Source organism: Garra rufa, chromosome 22 (assembly GCF_049309525.1).
Source record: "Garra rufa chromosome 22, GarRuf1.0, whole genome shotgun sequence".
Taxonomy (NCBI): Eukaryota; Metazoa; Chordata; class Actinopteri; order Cypriniformes; family Cyprinidae; genus Garra; species Garra rufa.
In genome coordinates this window covers 37,286,997-37,293,740 of record NC_133382.1, presented here as the reverse complement: position 1 = coordinate 37,293,740, position 6,744 = coordinate 37,286,997, and positions in this window count along the sequence as shown.

Genomic DNA, 6,744 nt, shown 5'->3' with positions numbered 1-6,744 from the left:
ATTAATCGAAAAAATAATCGACAGATTAATCGATTATTAAAATAATCGTTAGTTGCAGCCCTAGTTTGTAGTCATTTTAGCTGTTTTGTAGAGTATTGATGTGACGTTTCTGAGGTTATTTGTTTGTTTTAGTGTTTTGTTATGTAGTTGCTATGGTTTTTGGGGTGTTATAGGGTGTTGCCATGGGACAGTAGTGCATGTGGACTGTCGTATGCCAGCGATTGTAAACCAACAGCTGGACAGATCAGTTCCACACACAGCTGAATAATAAAGGAGCGCTCATTCTCTCTCTGCAATGCAGCATCTAAGCTAGAACATCACTTGTGCTTTTTTCTGCCCACCAATGGATTGCTGATCTACCTTTTGTAATGCTGTAAGAGATTCCTGGAAATGCTGTTACTTTTCTTAATAAGCCACATTTATGCAGGATTCATTCTCAGTGGGTGTGTTTGTACAGTAAAGGGCAAATCCACTGAAGAAATGACATTTAGCTTTAGATGCCTATAAATCACTAGAATTGTTGTATCTACCTGCATTTATGAATGACTGTCACATGTCACATGTAATTAATTCAGCTCTGATAATTATGCAGGGAATATTAATGAGCATGGTAATATTAGTCAGCCTGTAATCCTATAACGCACTAGTAAATTGAAAAAGCAGGCAATCGATTCACGTTTCGTAATTTTATTTGTCCTTATTCTCCTTTTTTTTTTTTTTCGTTCTGGGAAAACCGCAGCAGTTCACTCCAATCACACAATTACGTGCTTGAGTACTTTTCTCATTTTCCTAACCAGAAGAGAACACCATCATTTGTTTCTCTTTTACATGAGTAACAAATGTCATATGCATTAAAGAACAATATGAAATTAATTTTAAAAGCCTTTTCTCTCTAGTTCAACAACCATGTTAGGTTCATGGTCAAATAGCATGCATAATTTTTTTATGAGTTCAAGCGCTTAGCGCTGAAACCCTATTGTAATTGTTAGAATGGTCATGGATCAGCGATCTCCACATAAAACAGATCGTGCAGACCAAACTGTAAGTCGTAGAGACTTGAAACTTGGAGGTTTGGTAGTACTCACACCACCTACAACGTGACCAAGGCTGGCCCCAATCGGCCTGACGGGGGTGCTACAGTGATCAAAAGCATGAATTTACTTATAACTCCTAAACCGTCAGTTGCAAGCTCAAGTGTCTTATGTCGTTGTAATTCTTGACTCGCGTCAGACAAAACATAGTTCTTTTGGGTATTTTGCATTTGGTAAAAAACACACTTTTGCAAACTAGTCCTAGGGTTTTCGCCTGATCGGAAGCAAACCAGTGCAGAAAGATTCTCTGGAGAGCGAACATCAATAAAAAAAAGTTGAACTTTTGACTTATCATCGCAAAGGGGTGCCAAAACGTTTGAAAGGGGCAGGGCCACTTTAAGTTAAATGCCTATAACTCCTGAACGGAATGAGATGTCTCTGCCAAACTCAGAACACTTACGTGAGAACTCAATCTGAGGTAACAGGAAAAAAATGCGGAGCTTGGCCACTTGGTGGTGCTATAAAACACATAAAAATGGCTATAACTCCACAACCATTTGTCCTGTCAACATGAAAATCGGTGTGCACAATCTTGGTCCGAAGTGCCACAAGTGTCTACAAGGACATTTCTGTATTTCAAAAAACTTGAGCGCCTGTTGGACAACTCATGGCCCCGAAGGTCTGAGAGAAATTTTAAAGAAATCGGCCACTAGGAGGAGTGATATCGCATTTTTTAAAGGTGTAAACGATTGTACGTTGCACGGTTGTTTGCACATATACAAAATATTCGCATTGAATGATACAACTCCTCATTCTACACAACCCCTGCTGTCACTCAAATCGTTTGTTAAATGATTGACAAGATGTAAAAAAAAATAAAAATAATAATTTACGAATTAGTCCTTCACTCAATCTGGAAAAAAAACACTGCAGTAAAATTCGCAGGACTCTCTAGGCCAATAATTATCCAAAACAAAAAGTAGAAATTTGCCCTTTGGGAAGGTATAATGGGGTTGTTTAGAAAAGGGGCCTGTGCCAGTTTACCCAAAATCACGTAAAGCCTAAAGAAAAACTCAAAACTTCACGAAACCTGCTGAGCACATGCGATTCTACAAGCCTCCAAAGTTTTAAGGGGATCAGACCACAGCTGGCGCTGTAACAGTCATAAACGTTAAAAACATAATATTTCTATGGTAAATTACCTGGATTTGCCAAAAATGTGTTTTTAATCATTGCTTTACATAGATACAGCCTTGTTCAATAATATGCAATGTTTTTTCCCTTATATGCTTAAATCCCCAGCAATCACTGCTTGCAGCTAAATTTTGTTCTTTTTGTTTTTTCTATTAATAAAACACCCATAATGACCGTAATAATATGTGGAACACTGTATATGGCTGACTGTGAATTTTGGCAGTGCCATGTGTTGGGTTTTCTTAGCTGGACTCCAGAGTGTACGCAGCATTAGCTGTAACTCCTGAGCAAATTAAAAGCTGCGGCAGATTTAATTATGAGCGGTACCTCAATTTTCTGGATAATTACATGGCGGCTTTATGTCTTGAGGAAGTTAGGATGTGTGATGGAGTCTCAGCACCCGTTCCTCTGAGCCCAATTACCCATAATCCAGAGCTTGTCCTCCAGAGACGTTGTGTAAGGTCTCAGTCAGAGAGGTGGAGCATCAGTGGAAGAACGAACTGAAGTTCAGCACAGTACCAAACACATGCAGTAATGTCTGCGGTTCTTAATCTTGAGTGATAGTAATAGTGACTCTTCAATTGCAAAGCTGTGTTTGCAGTGCTATAACTATGCTTTGAGGTCTCTGGTGTTGTTTAGTTTTACTCACTTTTTCTACTAGTCACATTTTGCCCTTCTATTCTGCTGTATTTGCTCACCTGTTTTCCGATACATACAGCGATGCTATCAAAGTTCAAGTTTGTACCGTTTTTGTGAGTCTCGGACCTCTATCTGGGATGCCTGACCTCAGAAATGCATATGATGACTCTGTCGTTCCGGTAAAGGTCGAGTTATTTCCATCGTGCGCCGTATCGTCTTTGCTGTCATTTAGTGCTTTATTTTATGTGGTATTTCAGAGTGAGAAGGAGCACGCCGGGTCTCAGGCTTTGAAACCAGTCGTTGGGAATTCATTTAGAGAGCATTTTCAGCTGAGTCACTGAAGGTTAAGAAAGGAAGTCACCCTTAAAGAAAGCTGAAAATACTGTGCTGCATCGGAGATGTGTGTGATTCTCAGCGGTCAGTTTAATTATAGCAGCACGTTTGATATGAAGAGCTGGCACTGATACCAGATGAGTGTGGGATGCTGATTATTTCATGTTTGTTCTTATTTATTTAATGCTTCTCTGAAGTAGCACAGATTCCTGTTTAATTATTTCCCAGGGCTGCATCGCTAGATGCCATTTGACTTTCTGTGCTTGAGTTTCCCACTCTTCTCTGCGCTTTCTTTTTTCTTTTATTTAGATTTGGATCAAAGTTGGGTTTCCTCTGTTTTTGAGCTTAAAGAAATAGACCCTTGAAAATGAAATATTGCTCAATATATAACTCACCTTTAAAGTTTAGTTTGAATAATTAAAAAAAACTATAATTTTATCCCGTTTATACTGTGATAAAGTATAAATAGAAATACAATTTATACTGTGAAAATTTGTCATTTTTAGTCAATTATTACAATTGTGTAAAATATTATTTGGAAAATAATTAGTTTTTCATTTTTTTGTACTTGCTATAGTACTACGACGTTTTAGTGCCATGTTAAAGAATATAAAAACATATAAGATTAAGTAATTAAAATCTTAATATTTCGAGAATAAAGTCGTAATGTTTTGAGAATAAAGTCGTAATGTTTTGAGAATAAATTTTAAATGTTTTGAGAATAAAGTCGAAATTACGAAAATTAATTTGTAGCAAATATTATAACTTGAATTTCTATGATTTAAATTCTCGAAACTTTTCGACTTTTCTCGAAACATTTTGACTTCATTCTTGTTATTTTTTTAACTTTATTCTCGAAACATTTTCACTTTATTCTCGAAACATTGACTTTATTCTCAAAACATTGTCTTTATTCTCGAAACAATTTGACTTTATTCTTGAAACATTTTGACTTTATTCTCAAAACATTGTCTTTATTCTCAAAACATTTTTATTTTATTCTCAAAACATTTTGACTTTATTCTTGAAACATTTTGACTTTATTCTCAAAACATTGTCTTTTTTCTCGAAACAATTTGACTTTATTCTCGAAACAATTTGACTTTATTCTTGAAACATTTTGACTTTATTCTCAAAACATTGTCTTTATTCTCAAAACATTTTTATTTTATTCTCAAAACATTTTGACTTTATTCTCGAAACATTTTTATTTTATTCTCAAAACATTTTGACTTTATTCTCAAAACATTGTCTTTATTCTCAAAACATTTTTATTTTATTCTCAAAACATTTTGACTTTATTCTCGAAACATTGTCTTTATTCTCGTAATATTTCGACTTTATTCTCAAAACATTTTTATTTTATTCTCAAAACATTTTGACTTTATTCTCGAAACATTTCGACTGTATTCTCGTAAATTGGACTTTATTCTCAAAATATTACAACTTTAATCTCATAATCTTAGATTTTTTTTATATGGCACTAAATCGTCGTCATACTATAGTAATATAGTGTTTGATTTATTTATTTATTGTTATTAAATATATGTAAAATACTATATGAAAAATGTGTATTGCGTTACATTCTTACAATTTATAGTACTTTAGTACTGTAGATGTTTGTATATGAGTAAAATATTTAGCTTTTATAGTTACATAATTATGTTTTTGTATCATTTGTGTACTATAGTATTGTAGTATTAGATTTTTTAGTCATTAATGTCTCTTTTTTTTTTTGCAAATATTTATTTATTTTTTCCTTTGGACCTCACTTTGAAAACAAATAGACTAGTCAATTTTAAGCAAGGTTGACCATCCTATTCTTACTAAATAGTGCTTACATGATTGAATGCTAGCTTGAGAAATTGCATTGAATTCTATCAGTCAGGTGACGAATTTCCTGAGGGGTATCTTTCCTTTATGCCTGAAAAAGTGATTTATCAGATCGCAAATGGCAAAATTGCATTGATATTATTTGATAAACCGGTCTGGCGGTGGAGGGTTTGACCTTGCTTTATCTTTAAGCTCAAAAATGAGCTGAGCCTATTCATGCTAGCATGCTAATGGATGCTGATGGCTATCGCGGCTGCGTTCTGAACTCAATTAGCAGCGTGATTGTGTGATAAACTCTCATTAGCATTAAAGCTAGATGAGCATGCAGATCATCCGGCGGGAGCGCGCAGATTTCCAGATAGCGTCATGCTACGGTCTAAATGAAGGCTGAGAAATGCATAAATTTAGGCGTTAATCAGAAAGAACAGGCTTATTCGTTTGATGATGACAAATTTGTCACGATTGACTGGAATATTGTTGCATAATGAGGTTTCCAAAAGCTTAAATTTAGTGAAAGTTCAGAACAGTCTGTTAGCACTGGCAGCCTTTATTATTTATGTTTCCGTCGCTCAAATCTGAACATCTTTTGTGTGCCGTTTTCAATTCAGGACTGAGAATGAGAGAAAAATAGCGCCCTATGTAGTGCGCAAGGTGTTGTGGATTAGTGTGAATGTGTGAGGGGAACGGCGCTCCGCTCTGGCTCTCTAATGGGTTTACTGTAATCACTTTAGGAAGGGTTTTATCCCGTGTGTCGTTCTGACCCATCTATCCCGCACACCCACTCCACCGCTGACACCACACCACGCTCTCATTTAACACTAATTAGGGACCATTTAGCGTGTGTGTGTGTGTGTGTGTGTGTGTGTGTGTGTGTTTTTTTTTTAACTTTAGGGAGCTGGCTGGAAACCATTGTAGGAACTAGTGTGGCTCTTTATTAAAACTTCTTCAGCTTCACTCTTGAATATTAATTATTGATGATTAAGTGGCATGGGATTAAGTTTTGGGTTTGGTTTTAAAGTTTTGTCTTTTTTTTAATCTTTTTTTTTTTACTTTTTTTGTGTGTGAAATGAAATTCCTAAAATAAAATCATTACTTTCTTCATCTGGTCTGTCTGAGCAGTAGAGAAAGAGAATTTGGTCAAATATTTTTGCTTGAAGTTTTTGAGTAATAGTTCAGTATAGTTCAATAAAAGAGTAAAAAAATTGATTTGATATTGTTTAGCCAAGGTTATTTTATTTTAATGGTTTAAAGGTCAAACTCAAGGTTTTCTGTTTTAAACAATGGCTTTATCCATCCAGGATTCATAAAAGACTGGAAAAGTGTGTAAAAAAAAAATATATGTATAAATATAAATATAAATATGTATAACTGATGTTCATTGCTTTTATATGCTTTTTTGTTTGTTTGTTTGTTTTACTAAGTAATGTAGTTAGTCTAAAGTTGGTTAGGGCTTTTATGATTCCCAGCAACCAGGGTTTTTTTTATGGTAATGATATACACTATATTGCCAAAAGTATTCTTCTAATGAACAGGTTTGACCACTTTAGAAATTTCAATGAGTACAAATCTTAATGTTTAAGCAAATAATAATATTGTAGGGGATTATGTGCTTCTAATTTTATAGCAACAGTGTGGACTGGACCCTTTTGTTAAAATGTAGCTATTTTTGCTTTAAATAAGGTTGTTATATAAATTTTTGATATCCAATTTCAGT